This window comes from Lontra canadensis, unplaced genomic scaffold (assembly GCF_010015895.1).
Source record: "Lontra canadensis isolate GAN:19392208 unplaced genomic scaffold, GSC_riverotter_1.0 scaffold50, whole genome shotgun sequence".
NCBI classification, from domain to species: Eukaryota; Metazoa; Chordata; class Mammalia; order Carnivora; family Mustelidae; genus Lontra; species Lontra canadensis.
In genome coordinates this window covers 11,161,982-11,187,254 of record NW_022631044.1, presented here as the reverse complement: position 1 = coordinate 11,187,254, position 25,273 = coordinate 11,161,982, and the positions used below count along the sequence as shown (strand labels likewise).

General features: G+C 45.0%; 1 long non-coding RNA gene across 2 annotated transcripts in view; it reads left to right on the top strand.

Moving 5' to 3' along the window:
* Window positions 1-5,029: 5,029 nt before the first annotated feature.
* The window catches only part of LOC116877241, a 44,157-nt gene continuing 23,913 nt past the window's right edge, over window positions 5,030-25,273 (top strand). Inside the window, exons 1-2 of one of the 2 annotated variants that reach the window (XR_004384591.1) lie at window positions 5,030-5,081; window positions 23,019-23,107. This is a non-coding gene — a long non-coding RNA (uncharacterized LOC116877241). Of the gene's footprint in view, window positions 5,082-8,783; window positions 9,261-23,018; window positions 23,108-25,273 lie in introns of those variants that run through there. The other variant, XR_004384590.1, reaches the window with a different exon arrangement.

The following is a 25,273-nucleotide window of genomic DNA, read 5'->3' as shown; positions in this document are numbered from 1 at the left end:
TCTCATTTCAAGACATGCTCTTCCCTAAAAAGGAATATTTAGTTAGAACCACTTATGCTTCTCTTTGGACTTGGCTATCCAGAATTCTCGTGAGGAGCATCAGAAATGCTTGCAGGTTTCAGGAAATTCCTTTGAGAAGGCACAGCATAAAACGAAGGTACTGACTGGTTTACCAAGAGGTTTAAAATGGCTCAGTATCCAGCAACTGAAATATATAAATACACAAAACAGCGGACAGCCCTCACACATTGAGAAACGCATTGTATTGGCACTGTGTACTCTCTCTTAAGGCTTAGAGATGTTTATGATAATGGGATATTACCTTACGTGTGGTGATACTTTACAATTTTTACAGTATTTTTGCATGCACTTTCCTTTTCAATTAAGCATACTTTGATCTCCTTTCACATTGATTTTTGGCTTCTTTGCTCTTTAATATTTTTGTTGTGTTTCTTCTAACTGATAAGAATGGAGTAGTGTAAACAACTTCCTCATATGTTTGCACGATGCTGCCTTGTTATAATTACGTGTGTTTTTCAAAGGTCTCTAAGCCAGCCATAAAAATTTGCTCAAAGCTAAGTTTGAAATGTTAGGGTCTTCTCCTGTGGGTGAACTCTTTCAAACACCATAAGAACCTGAATTTTGATCACTTGAAAACATAGACGCTGGAAACAAACCCTCAGAGAGGATTTCTGTCTCACAAAGCGATTTCGTCCACCTCCCACTATTATTTGTGCAAAGAATGGATGTTTTCAGAAGTTAATTTTGGTCCTTTTAAATGGCTGAACAGAAGCGTGTGAGGCAGAAATAGGCCTTCTGATTCACCTTCAGTTTTAAAAGCGCTAATTTCTGCCTTCTGAGTGCCTTTAGAACAACTTGTCCCCATCTTTGGCATCAGAAAGCCGGTTTCCAGTAAGAGGGGAGGAGACACAGAGAGAGCCATCCCCCTCACCCTGCACACATGCCACCCATCTAATGCTCTTTCTGAAGAAGGCAGAGAACTCTTTGCAAAATCGCCACAGGCAGAACAGAAGTGGAGGGACATCACTATTTCACAAGGCCTTCTGATGAACAGCCAGTTACTGTGTCTCCTCAAGGCAGGACTTTAACTCCCCTTTATGAGTCCCGTGGAAACAGAAGACTTAGCGGCCAGGAGGACTCACCTCTCTCTGCAGAAAGCCATTTGCTCTCTCGTCCCTCATTTCTTTACACAACCAGCATTCATATAAAACAGAATTGCGAAGTTGGCCAGGATAGGGAACAAAATTGCAATTCAATTGCTTTTTTTACATTTTGTAAAATAATGGCAATAAATTAAATAATCAAAATATTTAGCTGTGTAAACTGGCTTCTGCCACTTGCACAGTTACTTCTTTTCATGAGGAAGGTTGCTTTACATACCAATAGGTGTTTTTAAAAATTATCTCAATGTCTATTTAGACATGCTGCTCCAGGAAGGTCTTCTGGTTTTTTCAGCTGAAATTAATATTTGCTAATAAAAGAACTGTCAGGGCTTTGAAGTAAACATTCATTTATGTACCCAAAAGAACAGAACATCACCAGTTTTCATCTGCGCACTGTCCCTCGGTCCCAGTCAGTCAGCGATCCACATGGCTGCCATGCTGGCCAGAGGTGGGCATCAAGCTCAAGATAACAGGGGCTACCTCCTTGAAAAAAGGACACAGAATAGTGAATTAATTCCTTTTACCAGCCCTATATGCTCCTGGCAAAAATAAAGGCAGTGTGTGGGCTGGATTCTGCTTTTACTCATAAAGTTGAAGGTGTTGGCTATAAGAACGACTGTCAAAAGGCGTTTGTACCATAACCCATGAGAATTCAGGGGAGGGGGAGACTCCAGAGGAAAAACTCAATCTCACACCTACTAAATTTTCATATCTATTTCAGGCATAAATGGATTCTAAAATTTTGTGGCTTGAAAAAAAAAAAAGTTCAGTGAACACAGCAGAAACTGCAACACTGAGACATTTCAACCTGGAGAACTGGAAGCTGTGATGGGATCGGGATCATGGAGCCTCCCTGGGCATGTTTATGATCATAGTCCAAATCACGCATCACTGATGGCATTATCAGCCAGGAGCGGCACCCCAAAGGCACCTGGACCCTAAATTCGCTTCTCAGGCCTTCTCTCTTGCACCTGCCTTGCTTCCTCGGGAAGGCTCAGGCAATAATTGAAAAAAAAAAATGAGATTTTTGTAATACTTTTCAAGGATTACCAAGTCAATTACTGAGAGGGAGAAAAATAAAGGGGAACTAGTTGAGCATCTCATGCTAGGGCACATTCAATTCAAACAGCTCCCAGGGAGTTAAAATACTCTCTATATGGCAAACAGTGGGTGCCTACATGTCGCTGGCAAGCCCACAGCAGTTTAAGGTAATATTTTGGTCAGCAGGTGTAGACCCCAAATGAACAGTGGTTTAAGACCTGGATTGTAAGAGGCAGACATGTGCCAAAATTAGAAAAGCATTCTCCGGCTATTATTTAACATTCTACATATGTGAGATACAGAATGAAAGAATGAGAATTATCTTAAAATCCCTGCTAAAGCAGGGCCTGCTTTCTCAAGGCAATCTCAAGCTTTAGTAGTTCAGACAGATTCTCTAGCTGACAATTAATATTAATGGGTAGATTTCACAATGTGGCATTATCACACGGGAGATGGGTGGGCACACCATCTGGGTTTTGGCAGGTATTAGATGTAATCAAAGGGATTACGTGGCTCAGGGAGAAATAGAAAACCTTAGGTTTGTTTAGTCTCTTGCCTCTTTTGTTTGGACGCAGCTCTAGGTGTGCTTAACTATTTTCCCCCTTGTCCTTTATTTGTGGTTGGGAACATCTCCAGGGGAAAAACAAAACAAAACAAAAAGGGATGGACAACCCACAAAGATAGTTTGGATATGGTATCACAGCCCATTTTTCCCTCTCATAAAAATTCACCAAATATTTTACGGAATGCCTACTATGGGCAAGGAGCCCCACCAGGACACTTCCGCCAGCTTTCCCTCTATAAGGATGTCAGTGTGCACAGGTCGATTTCTGGATACTTTAGAATAGGTTAAAGGGCACTCTGAATCTGCAAAGATAATACAAGACAATTTCTTGGTCCATCTTTACCCCTTCCCTCATTTACCTCCAACAGACACACACACACACACACACACACACACACCCCAATGTATTTAAAAGATCAAAAGGGAGAATCCACCTCAGATTGTAGAATCCACATCGTTGGATTGCTATTGGAAACGTTCAATAAACTAGACGAATAAACCATGTTTATGCTCAATAAAAATAAATGGAAGTTGTTGATCGGTGTATACTCTTGGAGAAGACAGGTGATTAGGCAGTTTTGGGCTGCAGGTAACTTGTGAATTTTACATTTCACTACCTCCTTGAACATAAAAAAGACAATGATGAGTGAGAAGTCGGCTTGCACTCTCAGACATTCTGTTCATGAAGAAACACTTCTAATCCTCCAGTTTCCCGATCAGGAAGTGTCTTCCATCCCACGGATACACACTCTCTGAACCTGCAGTGATACTGTCTTACTGTCTTTTTTCATTATTTCTCACATACCCAGGGAGAACAGCAGCAACAGAACCCCAACCTCCACCAGCCAGTGATGCAGGCACAGGCCCTCCTCCGGGCCTGGTTACAAGCATACAGACTGAAGAAGAGCCCAAATTCTGCTGAAGTTGTTTCAGAGTTTGATTAACTTATCTCAAGAAACCCAGCATGTGAGAGGTGTATGCTAAGTCACATGACAGTGATTATGGGCCCCAATTTTCTCTAAATACAGATCAAGTTGGGCCAGTCCCACTTGGCAATAGCAGCAGGATCTTTTAAAGACCCATTTCCTCTTTACCTTTTTTCCAATCCACCTTACCCAGCACAGAGCTCACCCCCCTACTCATCTCCCCAAACAACAAAGATAAACTCAGCTAACACCATTTTTTCTTTCTCCCAGGCCAGCTACTTCCAGGCATCTTCTTGGGTGCAACAGGCACGCGCTCCATCCTTTATGTGAATCTAAAATTTTGCTGTTAACAGCATAACTACATCTTCAACCACCCAGACGAACTTGAGCCCTTAAGGGTCCAAAGCGCACGGCCATGTACCCACATGCATGGAAGCACATGCAGCTCCTCTAAGTTCATTAAAATTAAATACAATTAAAAATTCAGTTCTTCAGCCACACTTCAAGCACTCAATAGTTACATGTGGCTCATGACTACCTGGACCATGAGGATACAGTACATTTCCATCATCGCAGAAAGTTTATGGGATAGTGGGACTAAAGGCCAAGAGAGCAGAGAAGTTTTCCTGAACCCTGCAGATGAGAGCCTGGGAGCCAGACCCAGGCGCTCACTAAGTTTGCACTTAAATCTAAATGCTCTCTCCTTCTCTGCCTTTGTGACACCCAGTTCCTACCGCATTTCAAGAGGGGAGTCAGGGCCATGGTGAAAAGCCTCCATAGAGCGGAATTCTGGGGCAAATTCTTTGCTAAGGGGAGGACGAGGAGGGAAGCTTCCCGGGCAGGCGTTTGGGTCCCACTCCCGCGCTGCCAGCTTCTCGCCCTTACCCCCAGCTCCAGCCCGGCCGAGCTCCGAGCGTGGGAGCCGGGTCGGGACTCGGGTGGATGCCTGCCCGCGCCGCCTGCGCCCGGTGTCCTCTCGCCTGTCCTTTAGTACAAGGGCGGGCAGCGCAGGACAAAGGCGCAGGCAGCAGCTGCCCGGATCGGCGCGCAGGGGCGGCCTTGGCCACTCGCAGCGCCCGCCGCCTCCGCGGCCCGGCGGGGGAGGCCCGGCGCCCGCCTTTGTCTGCGCCACCGCGGAGGGCCGGGTCCGCAGGAAGCGCGCGCCATCGTGCGGCCGGATCCGGGCACTGCAGCCCCGGAGGCGCGGCGCGACCTTCCCGCGGCCAGAACCCCCAAGCTTGGCCAGAACCCTCGCGGGGCCGGCGGTGTCATCGCGACGGCGACCGCTTCGGTGGCTCGGGTGCGTTCTACGAGCTACGCTGTGCGTCGGGGAAACGCATCGCACTTCTCATAAAGGCGTCTGAGGTAAGGCCAACAGAAAAAGTAGAAGGTGGACATACTTGTCTCCGTAGAATGAGTAAAAAGAATCCAGTCAGATCAAGAACCCTTGTTAGTATGGTTGCTTGCGTCTGTGTGGAACAGCTCTGAGGCGTCGCAGAAGAAACTGGGTCGAGTACTTGCCCGGTGAGCTAAGACGGCCGCGGGTCTGGGAACCAATGTAAAAGGGTGGCTCCTGGTTCTTCCGACTCTGGTGCCAAAAGCACATCTTTCCTGTTCAAAACGAAAGCGTCTGGTAACATAAAGATACGTTTAATACAATGTGTCTGTGGTATGCACCACGTGCAGAGGTGGCTGGAGCCAGAGATGAGGTAAATAGTTAAACACACCAGCTTCCTGCGCTCTGGGGGCCCAGAGTCTACACACACAACCGCACAAGTCACAGGAAGGGAGTTAGCCCACATGTCCCACGGCCCTTGGTCAAGAGGAGGTTTTCCTGGGTTGAAGCACCCTGTTCAGCAGGTCTTGCTGTCTTACTTGGTGAGGATGCAAAATGTATCCGTTGTCTTCACTTGGTGGATCAAACGCCTCTCACGTGGCTTTTGCCTCAGAAATTGCTCACTGGGGAAGATACGCAGAAAAGGAGCATTGACCCCCTGGCTTACTTTCGAAGGCAGAAATAGAGTGATGCTCTATCTCTTTCCAACTCAGTCTTCCCTCCTAAACTTCCAACTCCATCTTCCAGCATGGATTCCAACAAATTAAACCTATGAGGTCATTTAGCAAGTTAGAATTGGTTATGGTTAAGCTTCCAATCCCCACAGCCTTGATTCTGTCACATATTTGTTGAATTGGGCCTTGTGACATAGATGCAGACAAGACCGGCCCCCAAGAGCATTAAATCTAGCCAAGGAGTCAAGGTATATGCCACAGACGAGTAGAGCTCTTCCAGGCGGGGACTATACCATCAACTTCTTGGTGATCCCAGGGGCCAGTCTAATTTCACTGAACCAAACTCTAAACTTGTTCTTTATTTACCCTGGAAGGGCTCCATGAGGTCAAAGAAATGATACGACAGGAAGATCAGCTTCCCAGCAGTTGGGCTGGAGGGAGTATGCTGGACAGCAGGACTGGCCTTCGGGTTTGAAAGAGTCTCTCCTGATTTGTAAAGAAGACTTGATCTCCACGCAAAGTGGAAACAGCTAGAGTCCTGAGAGCAGGGATTGAGGAAAGAAGGCCTCGCCCAGGAGAGAATCCAGTCAGGCTGCCAAAGCATGACCTTGGGCTGAGCAGAGGGGTCTGTGTGTGTGGTGTGTGAGCTTGCCAGTGTGGCTGGGTCTGGGCAGTGAGCACTCAGGAGCCCTGCTTCACCAAACCAACCTGTTGGGAGCAAAAGGACTGATTTGGGGAGCAGGTGAGTGAGACCTTCTTGAGTCACAGTCTATTGCTTTATTTCTGTCCCCCAGATGCAAGTTTCCAAAAATGCAAATCCTAACCCCCATCCTTCTCCTGGAGCTCTGACAAATCCAAAGCACAAGCAGGAGGGGCTTGGCAGGGCAGCATGAACCTGATCAGCATTTCCTTCACAGCGAAGGAAAGCACTCCAAGTGTACTTGAGCACTGCATGAGGCACAAATTAGGTGAGTTGGATTTCCTGTTTTCTTCTGAGAACTCAAGGTGGGTGCATCCTTGCACTTTCTCTGCTTCTGCCATAAGACCTCTTGTGGACCTGCCTTGGTCCTGCTTTCCGTGGGGTAGACAAAAGGAATTAGTAACAGTAAGGAGCCCACTGCCTAGAAAATCTGCTTAGCCAACTGGAATATATTGATAATCTAAACCATCTACGTGGGGCAGGGGACCAAGTCAACATGAAGCAGATTCAGATTCAGTGTCCATTTCCTGAGTACCCGCTCAGTGTCCTGCACTGTGCTGAGCACTTGCAGGCAGGGAATCATCTTCCATTTTGTTTATTGGGATTCCTGTGACCTAACAGGGTGGTAGTGGACCCCTATCTCTCCATAGCTCTGGAGAAGACATCATTGCCACAGCACAGTCAGGGTGTGGTTGGACAGCATCCTTGGAAATTGCTTACTGATCAGGTATTCCGCCTTGTAAGTAGTTAAGATGCCTCTTCCCTCAACTGATGGAAGACTGATTGGACATACCAGGAGCCAGAGACGTCTTCCAGATCCTTCTCCAACCTTGTCTTCTCTCCCCTCAAAAAAGATTGCTGTCATTGGCTCCTTGAGGAAGACTTGGGCCTTGGTGCCTGTCCTCCCAGTGGGAAAGCCCTTTGCCCTCTCAGTGGGGGAGCCATGAAGCTTCCAAGCCTTGCCTTGGGCTCCCCTTGGGCTCCTGGCTCGTGGGAGGCAGAGGTTGGTGAGAATTAATTGTAAAGTGCATTGAGAGGCACAAATGAAAACCAGTCCCGCGGCGGAGAGATTATTACTGTTGGCAATTTGGGTTTTCTGAAATAGCTCTTAGGATTATGACTGTGGCAGCCCAAACCCCAGAGGTGAGCTCAAGGCTGATAGATTTTCTGAGTGGCCCCATTTTGCTGCAGCCTTCCAGCTTCCCTTCCCTTCAGGGCGGGGTTGAGCGACAGCGAGGTGCCTGGGCTGGGGAGCTCTGTCCCCTCTGAAGGCTGCAGATACCAGAGCAGCTGAAGGCTGACCCCCACGTTCTTGAGAGAGGGTCCCCGGACTCCCCGGCATAATTTCCTTCTCACTTCACGGTTGCGTCCCTGTCTGAAATGGCAGGTGACCTAAGTGGGAGCGGTGTGCAAATTGATTTGGAGGCGATCGATGGCTCGGGGCGCGGCCAGGGCTCGCTGCCGTGTCCCTGACCCTCTCCGAATCGATTCACACACCGTTCCTTCTCAGCGCACCTGCCACGTCGGATGGAGAAGGACGCGTGAAGTGAGAAGAAAATTACGTGTTGTTAGGCCTCCGCGGTCACCGCCGCTGCCACCGCGCCCTCTCCTCCCGGCCCCCCACCGCATTGCAGGCCGCCACCACTGGCCTGGGGGAGCCAGAGAGCCCTCTCCATGGTTGGAGACGCAGCCTGGAAGGCCGTGACACCGGGGGGCGGGGGGGGGGTGCGGGGGGGGGCTCACACTGGCGCCACCACTTGGAAGCCTCGATCCAGGTGACCAAGAAGCTCGCCCTCTTCCCCAACACATGGCCTCTAAGACGTTTGCATGGAACTTTCCTCTCTTTCAAGATCATTGCAGACCAACTTGGAAACAGACCACTTCCTTGGCGGGCCCAGAGTCACTGGATACTCGACTTCCATTCATTTGAATCTATTCACTCACCCATTTCGACAAGCCTCAGTGGAACCCCCAGCCAGGGCCCAGCACCAACCAGAGATCAGGCCTGCATTATCACCAATGCAGGCTGCCAGCGAGGAAACAGAGTGTGCTCACAGGTGCACCTGAGGAGAGCCCAACGCACCACAGAGAAAGAGAGCGAGTAATATAATGGGAAGATTCCTGTAGCTATTTAACACAGACCTCATCCACCCACGTCAGTCTGTCAGCCCCTAATCGCTGGTTCCTGGCCTGCTAGGAGAAGAGGAGCTCGCACCAGACTGTAAATAGACTGTGTCACTAAGTGGTTTTTTCATAGCAAGACTTTCTCAGTGAAGGAAGCAGTGCATTTTACATTCAGCTGCAAAGAATTCCTGGATCTACACTTTGGGTCAAACCCAATCTATCCCTTAGTCACAACAGGCATCCTGCCTCGGTCCCACAATAATGTTAGGGGCAGGGGTAACCTAAAAATGCCCCCTGCCGCAGATGTCCACATCCTAATTTCCAGAACCTGTAGGTTTTACACAGCAAAAGAAACTTTGTGGGTGTGATGACATTAAGGATTTTGAGACAGGGAAATTATCCCGGGTTATCTGGGTGGGCCCCAAATAATTGTGAAGCCCATTAGAAGCGGGAAGCCAGAGGGGAAGAGTTGGAGAAGATGTGCTGATGGAAACAGAGTTCAGGGTTGGAGAGAGGTTTCAAGATGTTAATCTGCTGGCTTTGAAGATGGAAGAAGAGACCACAAGCAAAGGAATGTGGACAGCTCGGAGAAGCCGGGAAAAGCTGGCACGGCTTCTCCCTGATTGTCTCCAGGAACGACCAGAACTGCCAGCACCTTGACTTCAGCCCAGTGAGATGGATTTTGGACTTCTGACAACCAGAATTGTAAGGTAAATAAACTTGTGTTGTTTAAGCTGCTTAATTTGTAATTTGTTACAGCAGCAAGAAGAAACTAACATGGGGCCCGCAAAAAATGTGTTCTTTTCAGAAGAAGAAAAAAATGATTTTCAGAAGAAGAAAAAAAAGAAAATATTTTAAAATCTTATCACAGTCATCTTTATACCAATGTAGTTATAAGATAGATTTTTTTTTTTTAATAGAGGAAGGTGTCCCCAAAGGCAAAAGTGCCAGGGGCCCTAAAGTCACAAGCAACCTTGATTTGAGTAGCACTGATCACAAGGATTCCCACCCCCACTTAGCAATTCTAGACCGATAAGACAGATAAGAACGTACAGTCTGAAGCAGAACCAAACAATCCACCAATCTTGAAACAGCCATTCTGGCTACTTATTATAAATCCGTCAAAAACCAATATTTCTAAATAGAATTTTAAAATGTGCTAAATTTATTCACCCAAACACATCCAAGTGATTTATTTATAATAAAGGAGGCTGAGTCTGCCTCTGTCTTTCTCGTACGGTCTTCCATTGTGCAGAAGTGGGCTTCCCAAAAAATTAGTGGTGTTTCCACATTCATAATTGAGGATTCCTTTCGTTTGAAAGGCCCTGTTGGAGATTTCTGGATACTTGGAAGCTAAATAAACTAAGAGGTTTTTTCTGTTGTTGTTTTTTTTTTTTTACCTTTTAATCCTGCTTCTGCCTGTTCTGGAGCTACTGAAATCAAGATTCTCCCACAGGCAGAGAACCAAAGTGATTCCTTTCAGCAAACTCTTTGACTTACTGTCCAGGTTCTGACACATTCCTTTGCCAACAACAAATAAGTGAGAACACTTCCAATGAGCAATGGCACCTCTTCTCATTTGTAGACGGGAGCGTCAGCCTGAAAATAGTGGCCAAGTGTTTTGACGCAAAAAGCAAGAATTTCAGGCCAACTGCAGCCAAGTAGGCTATTCTTAGATGTGCATAGGAGGCTGAGAGGTCTCTGTGTGGGTTGTTGGGAAATGGTTAGGGATTTGTGACTTTTAAGTGGCTCTTGAAAATGTTTGGAGATGAACAAGCCCCTGCAGATCCTATTCGTCACAGATGCTCCAATTCCCCCTGACCTTCTGAGCCCTTCCTAAACATGCACTAGTTTCTGAGGTGTTCCTCAGTAATTCAGAGGTCCATGCAGATTGATCCTTCCCACTGCTGACCCCCTATGATCCCTTTATTCAATACTGTACTTATCTTTGGATCATGTCTTGGTCCATTGGGCTGCTAAAACAAAATACCACAGACCAGATAGCTAATAAACAACAGAAATCTACTCCTACCAGTTCTGGGGACTGAGGAGTCCAAAATCAAGGTGCCAGCATGGTCCCATGCTGCTGAAGGTCCTCTTTCTTGCTCATGGCTTGTGCCTCCTTGCTGTGCCCTCACATGGAAGGGGGCTAAGGATCTTTCTGGAGACTTGCTTATAAGGCATCAGTTCCACTCATGAGGGCTCCACCTCATGACTTAAGCACCTCCTAAAGGTCCTAATACCATCATCTTTGGGGGTTAGGATTTCACCATATATGTTTGGGGTGGAGGGACACAAACATACACACTATAGCAGATGATATCTTAAGTAACCCTTGAGTGTTATCTTCGCAGAGTCGTACTGATACCATCTTCATCCGACTTCCGTTTTCCAAGTGTGTGATGTGTGCGACCACACCCTCCTATCTTCCCCTGACCTCCGTGCTACCTTACTTGCCTACTTTTCCTCACACCTCACTGGCTTCTTTTCATTCTCCTTTGATGTTTCCTCCTTTTCTAATAAACCTCTAAATGTTAAAGTGCCTCAGTGCTCTGTCTTTTGTTCTTCTAATTCTCTGTCCTCCTTCTCTCCCTAGACAACCTTCTCCAGCTCCATGGCTTCATGAACCCTGGCTTCATGATGACTGCCAAATGTCTCCTTCCTGCCTGGACCTCTTCCCTGAGTTCCAGACTCATATTTCCAAACACTCACTCAACCACTCCATGTGGCTATGGTGGCGGCTTTGCAATGAGTCCTATTGACTAGACTGAGCTACATTTCCCAGGCTCCCCTTTCTGTTATATTTCCAGATAGGCTGGGGTACAGGAGAGATTCTTGAAAGATTTTGGAGGGTGGAAGGAAAGCAATAACCCCATTGTAGTTCCCAGGGATTATTGCTGACCTACTGGCTCAGTTTTTGGCATGAAACAGCAGTGAGGCCTGCAACTGTTCTACCTTCCTCTGGACCTTCTTTTGGCTTCTCTGGATCCTGAGTCAGATGTCTGTTTAGCTCTGTGACAAAGGGCCCCAGCTTCTGCAGGATGCCTACTCTAGAAGATACATATTCTAGTGCCTCTACTTCTCTGGTTAAACTCTGAGAGATACAGATGTCCAAAAGGTGCCTCAGACATCATGTGGCCCAGGCAGAATTGTTCCATGACCTCTCCCCAGAGTACTCTCCACCTTAGTCAACACAAGGGAAACCACAAAACAAATCATCAATTTGTCCTATTAGCTCTATCTCCAAATTACATTGCCCTCCTGGCTGCTTCTCACCACACTCATTTCTACAACCCTAGTTCTACCCACTTCCATCTCTCATGTGGACAACTGCAACCGTCTCTCAACTACACTTCCAGCTCCCCTCTCCCTCCATTCCTTGTAGTCCATCCTCCACACAGTAACCAAAGAATCTTCTTAGAGCTTAAATCACAGAGTTTCCCCCTACCCATCATTTTAGAACCTCCCATAGCTTCCCATTGCAATCAAAATATAAATAGAAAATTCTAGAGGGTTATACATACTTTGGCCCCTGATGCTCCGTCCTTATGCTCACCCACTTATTGTCTGTCTTTAGATATGCACCACTCTCAGATGTGCCTCTACCAGCCCAAGGGTCTTGACACCTGCTCTTCCTCCTGCTTTGATTGCTCTTTTCTCAGATCCTCACATGGTTCCATCCTTCTTACTGTTCAGGCCTAAACTGGATGTCACCTTCACTGAGACATCCTTTCCAGCCCCACTCCCCCAGTTATGTTCTACCACATTACCCTAGTTTGTCTTCCTCAAAGGACTTCTCTATATGTGAAGTTATCTTGTTGATGTATACTGTTTATGTGTTTCTGAAATGCCCCTATCAGACTAAACAGAGGGGAGTGATTAGTACATAAGCATAACCAGCCCCCAAATGTTGATGCTTCAACCAAGTTGCTCATCATTCTACTCTAGAAACCGTGTCTCTTTGGACAGATTGGGCAGATCTGTAGCTGTATCCTTTTTGTGATGAGAGAGAGGATGCAAGTTAGAGGGGTAGAGGGAGGTCATTGAATAATTCCAAAAAACATAATTGCTATAACATATATGCAGACTAATTCATATTATTAGTTCAGTGATGTGTATTTACAGTAACATAGGATGGGAGATGAGCTTCATAATGGTAGCCCATCACATTCTTTGACGTCCATGTCAGTCTTACCTACCAGAGTCTGTGTAGACTAGCTGCAGTTGAAATTCCCATTTCCTCATCACTTCCTTTGAAATTTATCTGAAGTGAGAAGGAATGGTTTGCCCATACAGAAGTGTCCAAAGATGTGGCTGGTGCAAGAAGAAACTCAGCAGAAAGAATCTGAATCTACACTGGGGTCTGCAAAGACCAATATTTCCTTTCTTTTCATTAGATTATAGAACATTAGAGCTCACAAGGAGCATAAAAGATGATGTTATGGGCTGAATTGTGTGCCTCCAAAATTAATTTAAAGTCCTAACCCCCAGTATTTCAGATTGTGACTTTATTTGTAAATAGGGTCATTGCAAATATAATTGGTTAAGTTGAGGTCACATGGAAATAGGGTGTGCCCCCTAATCCAATATGACTTGTGTGTGTGTGTGTGTGTGTGTGTGTGTTTTAAAGATTTTATTTATTTATTTGACAGACAGAGATCACAAGTAGACAGAGAGTCAGGCTGGGTAGGGGGAGGTGGGGGGGGAAGCAGGCTCCCTGCTGAGCAGACAGCCTATCCCAGGACCCTAGGATCATGACCTGAGCTGAAGGCAGAGGCTTAACCCACTGAGCCACCCAGGCGCCCCATGACTTGTGTTTTGATAAATGGGGAAATTTGGACAGAGGCAGGCACACATGAACATGTAGTCAGAGATCAGCCAAGGAGTATCAAAGATAGCCAGCAAACCACCAGAAAGTAGAATAAAAACATGCGTGAGAATCTCTCAGAGCCCTCAAGAACCAGCTCTGCTCACACCTTGATCTTGGAATTCCAGCTGCCAAAACTGTGAAACAATAAATTTCTGTCATTTAAGCCCCCTGATTTGTGTCACTTTGCTATGGGAGCCATAGCAAACAAATTTAGACAGCCTGGTTCAACTCTTCATTTTTGAGCAATAGTTCTCAATGGGGGAATTCCGCCCCCCCACCAGGGAGCATTTGGCAATGTCTGAAGACATTTCTTCTGGTTGTCACATCCAGAGGTGCTACTGGCATCCAGGGGATAGATGCCAGGAATGCTGTTAAACATCCTGCAATGCACAGAACAATCTCCCCCAACAAAGAATTATCTGGCTCAAAATGTCAATATTGCCAAGTTTCAGAAACCCTCTTTTAAAGATACAGGAACAGAGTCCTGGAGAGTTCAAGTGATTCACAAGGTCACTAAGAACATTAGGGCAAGGGGAACCTGGGTGGCTCAGTCATTGGGCATCTGCCTTCAGCTCAGGTCATGATCTCATGGTCCTGGGATTGAGACCCTGGGTTCCCTACTCAGCGGGAGGCCTGCTTCTCCCTCTCCTAATCCCCCTGCTTGTGTTCCCTCTCTCACTGTGTCTCTCTCTGTCAAATAAATAAAAATCTTTAAAAAAAAAAAACATTAAGGCAAAACTGGAACCAGGGTGCAGGCTATTGGCCCAGAGAATGAGCAAGAAGAGATTAGTCCTGGCAAGAACCCTGGGGAAACCATGTTCTAAAATATAGGTAGAGGAAAAGAAGCTGACAGGGCAGGCAAAGAGGGAGGGGGGCACTAGAGAGGAAAGAGGAGAAGCAAGAGTACTTGGAGCTCCTGGGCTTGGGGCCAGAGGTAGACTGCAGAGGACACTAGAGCAGAAGCTCTTACAAGACATCAGTTAGGAAAGGAAGAGAGAAACATACGGATAGCTGTAGGGAGACTGGGTGGATGGGGGATTGGGAGTTTAAGATAGAAGGGACTGGAGCATTGAGAGGAGCCCACAGAGGGTTGAGATTGAAGGTGCAGGGTAATATCAGGGGAGTGTTACTGAGAAGGGAGCAGGGGACAGGGTCCAGAGCCCAGAGTGGGAGGATTAGCTTAGACACAAGGAGGAAGGCAGAAGAAATTAATGGAAAGTGACTTTCAGAGGGAATAGGTTTTTCCATTCTATTCTGCCTTAATCTTATCTTATTATACTTTGAGCATAATATTTGCTAATAATTCATTAATGTGGAGGAGAACTTTGGGCCTTCTGGATGCGTTCAGGGATATGATGGGAGCACCAGCTCAGGAAGGCTTCTGGTCTTCTCTGTTATTCCCCGAAAAGCTACTGCTACTTCCTCCCAAGCACGCAGATCTATCTGCCTTACGAAGTTTCCAACGCCTGGTCCTACAAAAGCTGATGGATGCAGAAACAAAAACAGTGGGAATGACCCAAACTCCATAGGAAAGGGTTCAGTAACATAGGGATAACTGGCTGGCCTGGCTTCATGGCCGTGCGACCCATATGGTCACGCAACACCCTGTGCTCAGAAGGGGTTCTGTGCTTGGGGCTTACGGCTCTGTGGTCACAGTCTTAAAACTATCAATCTCATCTTTGGCTTTATGTTTTGTAAGTGAAGTCTGATGGGACAATGGAGAAGGCACCAAGGGCTTGGAGCCTTGGCTCAAATGCTGGCCTGCCTCCTACTGCCTCCCCAGGATGGGCTCTTGGCCCCTCCCTCTTAACCCCACCCAGAAAGCGCTGCCCTGCCCAGAGGGAGTGAGTGAGAGGGCATGGGCACAAGTGGGGTTGGGGAGCGGGGTACAAGCCCTTAGCTACCAGTGAAGGTCTGCACTCTCCCTGAAACTATCCCCATACACGAGGGTGTGCAAGGTTAACTAGCAAATAGAAAACACCTCAATGGATCAAGAGAGAGGGAAGAAGAAAGGAAATGGCTTTTTTCATGGTTTTTCAGCAAGGGACCCCTCGTTTTCGTTTGGCAGCAGGCCCACAAATCATGCAGCTGTCCCTAGTGACTGGAACAAAGGAAGCTGAGAGAACCAAGAACAGAGTTTCCCAGAGTTTTCAATCACTCTTTCCCCAACTAATAGTTATCAAGCACCTAAAAGACTCTGGAGTTACACGACTAAAGAGACACAACAGTTGGGGAAGTCAGTGAACTTTGAGACTGGAGAGGGCTGGGCCCGCATGTGTGAAGACAGGCCACTGCATTGCAGGGTGGCGAATATCATGAGAAGTCTGCCCAGGGACGGTGGGAGCCCTGGGAGGGGCCTCCACCTGCTTTGGGAAGAGAGAGGAGGCTTCCCAGAGAACACACTCTCTGAGTAGTGCCCTGAGTGAGAATTATTCAGAGGAAGAAAAAGGAGCAGCGACCCAAGGACTCAGGGAATACATGGGCAGTTTGGAAGATGCCAGTTGTTCCAAAAAGCTGGATGACAGGGAGAAGAGAGCTCAGAGAAGTCAGCAGCACCAAATGAGGGGTCTTATTCTCCATGCTGAGGACTTCTGGCTTTATCTGGAGACTGTGGGAGCCACTGAAGAACTTTAAGCTAGGCTGCCCTACCCAGATTTGTGCCTTAGAATGATGGTACAGCCCTGTATGCAGAATGGCTTTAGGAACCCAGACTGGAGCCAGGAAAAACACTGAGGTTTTGGTTTCCATCCAGATCCAGGCAAGAGGCGATGAGAGCCTTAACCGAGGTGGTGGCAATAGGAATGGAGAGAATGAGCCTCCTGATTGTATGACCTTGAAAGATATTTATAAGATGGAATGGAAATGGAAAGGCATCATGATGGATTCACTGGGGTGAGGGGTAAGGTAAAGGGCAAGTCTTATATTTCTGGTTTGGGCCAATAGGATGTTGTTGCAAACATTGTTCATAAAGAAAATCAATTCACAGGATAAGTATATAGGCAATTTTTTGAGATGGTCCCCAGTGATCACCTCCTGGCACTAATGCCCTTATGTAATACCCCTGTCTTGACTGTGGGCTAGATGTAGTGACTTGTGTGTAATGAATAGAATATGGCAATAGAAATGAGATGTCACTTCCAAGATTAGGTTATGAAAGACCATGTGACTCCTGTCTTGGTATCATTCGCTATCTCTCTCTTACCTTCCCACTCACTCACTCACTCTGAGGGAAGTCACTGCCATATTGTAAGCTGCCCTATGGAGAGCCCACATGGGGAGAGACAGTAGCAGCTGAATCCTGCCAACAACTATTTGAGTGGGCTTGCAAGTGGATCCGCCCCAAGTAAGCCTTAAGATGACTATTGCCCCAGCCAATACCTTGCAGTCTTGTGAGAGACCAGAGCCAGAAAACCCAAGCCACACCCAGGTTCTGGATCCATGGAGATTGTGAGATATGCTTTGTGGTGATTTGGTACACAGTAATAACCAACCAATGCAATAAGCAAGATAGGGTAATATTCACAAGGAAAAAGAAAAAAAATTTCAAGCACACTTAACTTCTGGAGCACTAATTTACAAATATACCTTTGCTAATTATGAATTATATTTATGTATTCATTTGACAGATTCCCTAAGGACCTCTACTAGGTTAAATTCTTATTTGTGTATATTCTCTCTCTCTTTTTTAATAACACTTTTCAGACCACATGACAACTTATCTCTGTATTAAAGATCTGTATGAAGCTATAAGAACTTTGAAGACGGAAATCTTCTTCCATTCCACTTAGTATCCCTAACACTTAGCATGACATATAGAGTTATTAGTGGCTAAGTGTGCTAGCTGAAAGAGATTCCAGTTGTTGAATATTTTCAAGATTTCTATAATCACACTTTTGTTTGATTCAAACATTCCATCTTTAATTTAGTTCTATTCCCAAGAGGAATCCTGATATAAATTGAATCCTGGTAAACTGAGACTAGCAGAGGCAGAAAGATTAAGAAAATTTTTACTTCCTCCAATGCTATTATTTGAGATTTGTTAAAAGTAGGAGAGTATAATTTCCTTTTTATTTATCCAGACGTAGATTTTGAGGGAACTTGGAATTGTGAGGTGTACAAATATCTTTCTTCTAGTTGCTAGAAATTCCACAGATTTGTGAATTAATTTATTTAGCAAATGACTTTGCTCTGCCATTTCCTATGGGAGCTTAGACCAATCCCTTCACATCTTTACACTGAACATCTTCATTTGTAAAATAGGAGGAGAGGTGGCCAGATTGTATGGTCTCTAATTTCTACTTCATGTTTCAAGTTCTCTAAGTTCTATAAAATGTACTGAGAAATTGTGCTCATTTAGGTACGGGACAGACCTGAGTTTGAATCTCAGTTCTGCCTCCCAAGGACTGTGAGTGAGTAACTCATTTTGGCTCTGTGAGCTTTGTTCATTTTCCCTAAATATAAAAGGGGGTTGTTGGTAAGAATTAGAAATAAAACATGTAATGTATCTGCTTAAAAAAAGAAAAGGTAGCAATGACCAGTGTGTCATTCCCCATGGATGGGGAAATACAAGTGAAAAATATAGAACATTGTATCAGCTTTCTAGAAACTTCTAGTCTGGTGGGGGATGATCTTTTAAAATACCTCTGGCCTTTGCTCAGGTAACTATTATCTAATCTGTATTAACCACAAACATTTTTCATTAGCATGAAATTTTCCCTAAACTTTGGAGATTCAGCCTGCACGCTCATCCTAACACTGTTTTTCCCAGCCTCGATACCTGCAGAAAGCAGGGGTTTCTCTTCTCATTTGGCTTACATCCACTGCCCTGTAATTTGATTCTTCCTCTTCATCCCTGGACTCTGTCTTTTCTTCTCAAACAAGAGGGACTGCTTTGGTTTTGACCAAGCCCTTCATCTTCCTGAATTCCTCCGCTACATCGTTTCTAACGCTTCCCTTTTCCAACATAAATAGTCCTTGCTTGCTCATTGTCCCACCCTGCCTCACCTCTGGCTCCAATTAGAGCAATATTTATTTTTCCCTTTTAAGAATCTCTCTAGCCTCGACTCTTCAGAAATGAGGCAACCCAGCTCGTGTTAAAAGCCCTTTATTATGGTCACAGAAAATCTGCTCTGACAAGATCTACCTCGACAAGATTGTGTTCCTGGAGATCCTTCTCTCGTTTTATCTGTCATCTCACTTTCTAGGTCACATCATTTCCTAGCATCTAAAGTGTTGTCTGTTTATATATATTTTAAAGAAACGGAGGGGTGGAATGTAGACTGAGTGCCTGGTGTGCTGGAGTGAGGAAGAGCCTCTTCTAATACCATTGGGCAAGGCACTCTGCCATCTTCTGGAGAAGGAAGAGGAACAAACACACACATAACCTCTTTTGGTTTGGATTTGATGGGGATTTTAGTTAAGACAGCCAATAGCACCCCAAAGCCCAAATGTAGACTTGGGATGGTAAAACTAGGACTCGGGTCCAACCCTCAGGGAAGTAATATGAATACCTGCTGGAATCTTCCAAAAGCACAGACACTTCGAGGGACTTGGGGCCATAAGAACTCTGGGATGATCCTACGGGTGCCACCCCCTAAGAAAACAGTCAACAGTAAATCAGCTTGCATCAGGTTGGCGTGATATCATCATACTAATGTGTTGTTCTTCAGTCCAGTCTGTCACCTCGCTTATACTAATACTGATATCTGTTTGAGTGTTTAGTAGCTTCCTGCCATGTACTAAGCAGGTGACAAGTACTATTATAGGTACTCTTCACAGCTGCACTCAAAGGGAGGTTCTAGTATTACCATCCCCATGTATAATGAGGAAACTGAGGCCCCGTGGGCTTAAATAACTTGCCTGAACATTCAAAGTGAGTAAAGAGCAGTCAGGATATGAACTTGGGTAGTGTACAGGCTCTTTGCTCAGCTCAGTTAGTGTTATGGACTGAATTTGCACCCCCTCACCATGAAGATATGTTGTAATCTACCCTCAGTCTCTCAGAGACTTTAAGGATAAAATCTTTGCATAGGTGACCAAATTAAAGTTAGGTCACTGGGGTAATCCAATATGACTGGTGTCCTTACAAAAAGGGGGAATTTGGACACAGAGGCAGACATGCATAGAGAGAAGATAATACAAAGACACAGGGAAGAAAATGGCCATCTATAAGCCAAGGACAGAGGCCTGGAACAGATTCTTCCTCACAGCCCTCAGAAGGAACCAACTCTGTCAACACCTTAATTTCAGACTTCTGGCCCCCAGAACTGTGAGACAATACATTTCTGTTGTCAAAGCCTTCTAATCTGTGGTACTTTGTCTGGAAGCCCTAGTAAAATAACAGAGTCACTGATCCTCATTGTAAAGCAAAGACACTCTAAAATTCATTTAACAAAAACTCTTGGTTTCTCTTTCAATGTGATCATTTATCTGCCTAGGGTTCATTCAAATACTCTTAAATCCTAGGTCTGCCGGGTCTGGACTAACAGGGGCTAAAGTATTCTTAGGCAAGGGTGAGTAGTATGCGCCCAGATTCTGTGCAGCAGCAGCAGGGCCCAGAGTAAGCTCGGGACTCCACTGAGTTTGGGTGGAAGGCTGCCAGTGTTTCCAGAACACTCTCACCGGCAGGGGCAAGTCCCCCTGGTTTGCATAAAGGAGAGAGCTCTGTGTAATTTTAGAGTCAGCACCTTGAGGAATACTCAAGAAGGGCCTCCTCCTAGCCACCAGTCTTGTGCCTGGGTCTTCAAGAGAGGGGGCTGTGGGTGAACAGTGTGAGAGTAAACTTACACATAGCATCTAAGTAGCATGCTGCTTACAGATAAATCCCCTATTAATCAAACATGTTGACTATAACTGGCTGGGGTTTCCACCAGAGTGTGTGTTTCATCAGCTGTGGATTCAGGGCCAGATTCTTAGAGGAGTTAATTGAGCCTTAGCATCTTAATAAAGCAGTATCTGATATCCTCTGATTAAACAGTGTTGGTCAACTCGACACTTGTTCTTTCTCTGCTCTTCCTTCTCTCCTTCCTTCCTTCCTTCCTTTCTTACTTATCTATCTGATCCGGGTATGTCCTTTGCATATTTCCATTCCAATATGCTTGTATTCATAAGAAGGTGTTTTAGGTTCCAAGGGTTGCCATAACAAATTACCAAAAATTTGCTGGTGAAAACAATGGAAATGTATTCTCTTGTTGTTCTGGAGACCAGGTATCCTAAATCAAGGCGTCAGCATGGAAGGTTCCTTCTTGGGGGCTCAGAGGGATATTGTGTTCAGCGTCTCTCTCCTAGCTACAGGTCGTTACCAGCAGTCCCTTGCTGGCTCTCCTTGGTTAGAGGCAGCATAACTGCTAGTTCTGCCTCCATTGTCACATGGCATTTCCGGGTGTGTCTCTGTGCCCAGATTTCCTCCTTCTTATAAGGGCACAAGTCATGTTGGATTTAGGGCCCAAACTAACCCAATGTGACCTCAACTTAACTTGATTACATCTGTAAAGATTCTATTTACAAATAAGGTCATATTCACACGTTCCAGGTGGACTTGAACTAACTTTTGGGGGACACTATTCAACCCTGGGCAGAGGGCAATTACCATCAAACATGTAGTCAATCCCCTTGCTCCCTTCCATGGGCCCCTTCTAGAAGCCTCTCAGATCAAAACCAGCGTCATGGACAGGACAGCAAGGCTAGCTGGCTTCCAGAGTATCTTGCCTCTACCACTCAGAATCAGCTTATATCTGGGGATAGGACCTGAGTTGAAAGTTCAAGTCCCCAAACAATAATGAAATGTGAATTCTGCTCAAGAAGGAATTCCACCATGTTGTCACCCTAGGATATCACAAAATTTTCAGGGGGCAGTTGTGCCTGCCATAGTGTAGATGAGCCACTTAGATGCTCCTACAGACCACCTGCTTTCTGTTTGCTTGGGGTCTGGTTGCCAAGTCAGCTCACAGACCCTGGATGTTATTTATTTTGCTCTCTTTGGCAACACTGAATCATATGATAGGAATCTAGAGGAGAATGACTGGGTGAATTTGTGGCATTTATTTTTAAGACTGGTGGAGTCCAGCGAATATCTAGTATTGTCTGCTTTCTTTTTTGTTCTTTTTCTCTTTTAAAGAAAATATAAATTTACAGTTGTTAACATGGAAAGCTGTCTAAAAGCTATTATGTTGGGAAAAAAAAGTAGGTGGCAAAAAGTACATATAACTTGATCCCCATTGTGTGCAAAATAAATATGGGAATACATTTAGAAGTAATAAAATAACAATAATAATAACAAATATTGAACAGTTTACTCTGTGCTACCCTATTACAAACATTTTATATATTTTAATCCTCACACAGCCCCATGGAGGTCCTATTTTTATCCTACTTTAGAACTTTCAATAGAGTTGACTAATCTCCTACATATTAAGTATGACAATATTGATATTCACAAATCAAAGGGAAAGGAAAGAGTTTCACTTAAATATTTAAAAATAGAAATTAGGGGTGCCTGGGTGGCTCAGTCATTAAGCGTCTGACTTTGGCTCGGGTCGTGGTCCCAGGGTCCTGGGATCAAGACCCACATCAGGCTCCCTGCTCTGCTGGGAAGCCTGCTTCTCCCTCTTCCACACCCCTTGTATTCCCTCTCTTGCTGTGTCTCTCTCTATCAAATAAATAAATAAAAATCTTAAAAAAAATAAAAACAGAAATTAAATCCTGTGACTCTATAGAAAATCATAAATATAAATTTCACATACTCTTCTACATGTTTTTAATTTTACTGTACTTTGGGGTCTTGGAGCTGGGGCCATATTTGATTCTTCCCCATGTATAAACTACTTTACTTGGGAAAGTACATGGTTTTTGAACTCATATTCCCATCCTTTGATCCATTCAGTTGTTGGCCATTCTCTCATCAGATTAAAAAGAAAACAACCTCGTGGGGGGAAAGGGGTTAAGAGCTGCTCAGAGTTTCGTGGGGAACAGCCAATTCCTTCATTTCCAAGATCTGCTGTGTACTTCCTGCTTCTCTCACTGGGGGCAAATAAAAAACAGGAGATTTAAGAGACAAATTATCCCTGAGAAAGCCCCCTAGAACAGAGTAAAAATAATTGAAAAATGATAACAAGTGGCTGAAATGTTTGGAGAGATAAATGTGATTTATCATATAGCACATAAGCACAGACGTGAAATTGTAGCTGCAGACTTCCCTTAACATCTGGGTGACCTTCAGAGCATCCATAAAACTTCCACCACACGCAAACACCCATGCTTTTCTGGTGGGAGACGAACCCTGATTTGTGTTCTACTTCCTCAGATGCACCTTTTAATTTTTCCTGTTTTGTATTGAAATCCATCTGGAGAGGCATTTCTTAAGAACTTGAGCAAAAGCTGAAAACAAAAGTGGTTCTGAATCCATACACTGTGAAGTCAAGGCTATCTATGTTTTTGAGTCTTCATGTATGGAGATGTGAAAGATTGCTTTATGTAAGACATGTTTTCTTCTCAATATATTTGCTGAAGAAAGAGGGGAGGAAAGAACATATGCTTATTGGTTCATTGTTATCAGTGAGTTAGTTTTAAGTTTCTGTCGCACTATTTTCTCTTCTTATAGCTGATTTTCTCACCATTCTGCGACAGAATATGAGACAAGCACCGCCATGAAAGAGATAAAAGTTTCCAAGAACAGCCTAGTGCTCTTTGGTATGGAAATGGGGGGTTTATGCTTCTTTGAGGTTTGTTTTTTTTTTTAAGTTTAGCAGCCAAGAATTCAAGAGTTAAGGCTGATAAAACTGCATTAAGATTATCTCACCTGCCCAAGTGTGGGAGAAAACATGAGTCCAGAATAAATTGCTTTTCTCAAAATAGAAAGACTTTTCTGGTTTTATTTGGCCTGGGAACAAAGCTGAAAGGTAGGTGGGGCTTCCCTTCCAACATCTGCTTCTTGGATTGCTGGAAGCTCAGAAACTGGGAATCCCCCAAGCACCTTTATGGATGAGGTGAGGATTTAAGCTCCCCACAAAGAGCAGGGGGCAGGACATGGGGCACAGGCTGCACCGGGGCAGCTCCTGCATCCTGCCTGAAGCTCAGACTCACGTAACATCAAAAATACTGATTCAAGACCTGGCACCTCTCTTGAACAGAATGGGGCCCCAATCAATATTGCTGAATCACAATCTAACAGATGTAGCTGTAAGTGTTTTAAAGACACCATACTTTCCACAAACAAAAATGTTTTTCATTAAACCAATACCAATCCCAACAAGTGTGCTAAGGGTGCACATTATATACAGTATTTGGTAACCATGTCACTGTTGCCATCCCCATTGTGGCCTGTCATGCAGGCCTGTCCTGTGACATACATGTCACTAACACACAGTGTCTATCACACTGGCGTGCAGGATCACCAAACCCACCTGCGGCTAGAACTCCTTGGGTTCTTTCCAAATCAACATCTCTAAATTCCCTCACTGTTCAGGTGAACCGATTTCTCAACACCTTTTAGCGTACATCTTCCAAACCCACCATCTTTCCAAACCAGTCCTGTTAACCAGAAATCAATTCTGAAACATTGTTTAAAATTTTAATTTACAATTTAACTGCGCATACCATGGGATCATAGACCAAAAGCCCAAATGGAAAATAATATTTTTAAAAAACAGCTCTGGGTAAGAATGACCTTGTAAAAATGTATTTTGCACATGTTCCATTGGTGAATTTTTGCTGTCCTTTTTTTTTTTTTTTTTAAATGGGAAGCCGTCATTTTAGGGGATAATACAGTAACCTCAGTTAATTCATATGCTGCTGTTCAATCGGAGTCTGAAAGCTGAAGGCCACAAGGTTGTGCTGTAATGGAAAAAAGCTTTTTAACTAAAAGCTAGGAGACCTGGGTTCTAATATCAGCTGTATGCTGCCTCGCTGTGAGACAGTGGACGAGTCGCTTAACCTGCCTGTGTCTCAGTTCCTTCATCTCTAAAATGGGGATAATGGCCCTGTCCTCGCACTCCTGGGGTTCTTGTAAAGACAAAAAGCGGTGATGGAATTTGAAGCTCCTCATGAATGAGGAACACTGTACATTTGCCATGTGCTTGCCATCGTACCGTTTTATCCGTGCCGCCATCAGACCCCAGGCAGCCTGGCTTTGCTTCAGGGCAAAGGAAGCTGCTCAGTACAGGGCTGGTGAGCCTGGGCATTGAGTCTGACCAGCCTGAAGCTTGAATTCTGGCTTCCCAATTTCTAAGCTGAGTGACCTTGGGCAAACTGAATAACCTGTCTAACTCTCAGCAGCTGCATCTGTGAAATGGGCATAACGATATCTATCTCTTTGGGCTGCTGGGAGGCCTACATGTGTCATGGAGACGAAGTACACCCAGTGACGGCTTAGGAATAGCATCATCATACTTTTGGGGCCTAGTCATTTAAGATTTTTTTTTTTTTTTAAGTAGGCTCCATGTCCAGTGTCGAGCCCAGTGCAGGGCTTGAACACACAACTCTGAGATCAAGACCCCAGCTGAGATCAAGAGCAGACATTTAACTGACTGAGCCACCAGGCACCCCAGGACAACAGGCAAAGGTGATTTTGTGAGCATGCAGTTCACTGGAATGGATGCCTTAAATCTTAGCATGAACAAGTCTATTCTGAACATGGACTATGTGGAGCTGCCCAAATAGTTATTAATGACTCTGGGCTTAAAACACGAAGTTAAGAAATTTTGAAAACAGAGAATCTTGAAAATTCTTTGCATTTGCCTTAAAAATCTGACTGTAGCAAAGTTTATGTAGTAGAGTATATGTTCAGATTCTTAATAACAACATATATACTTATTTTATATATACATACCTATTTGTAGCATATACTTCAAATGCTAG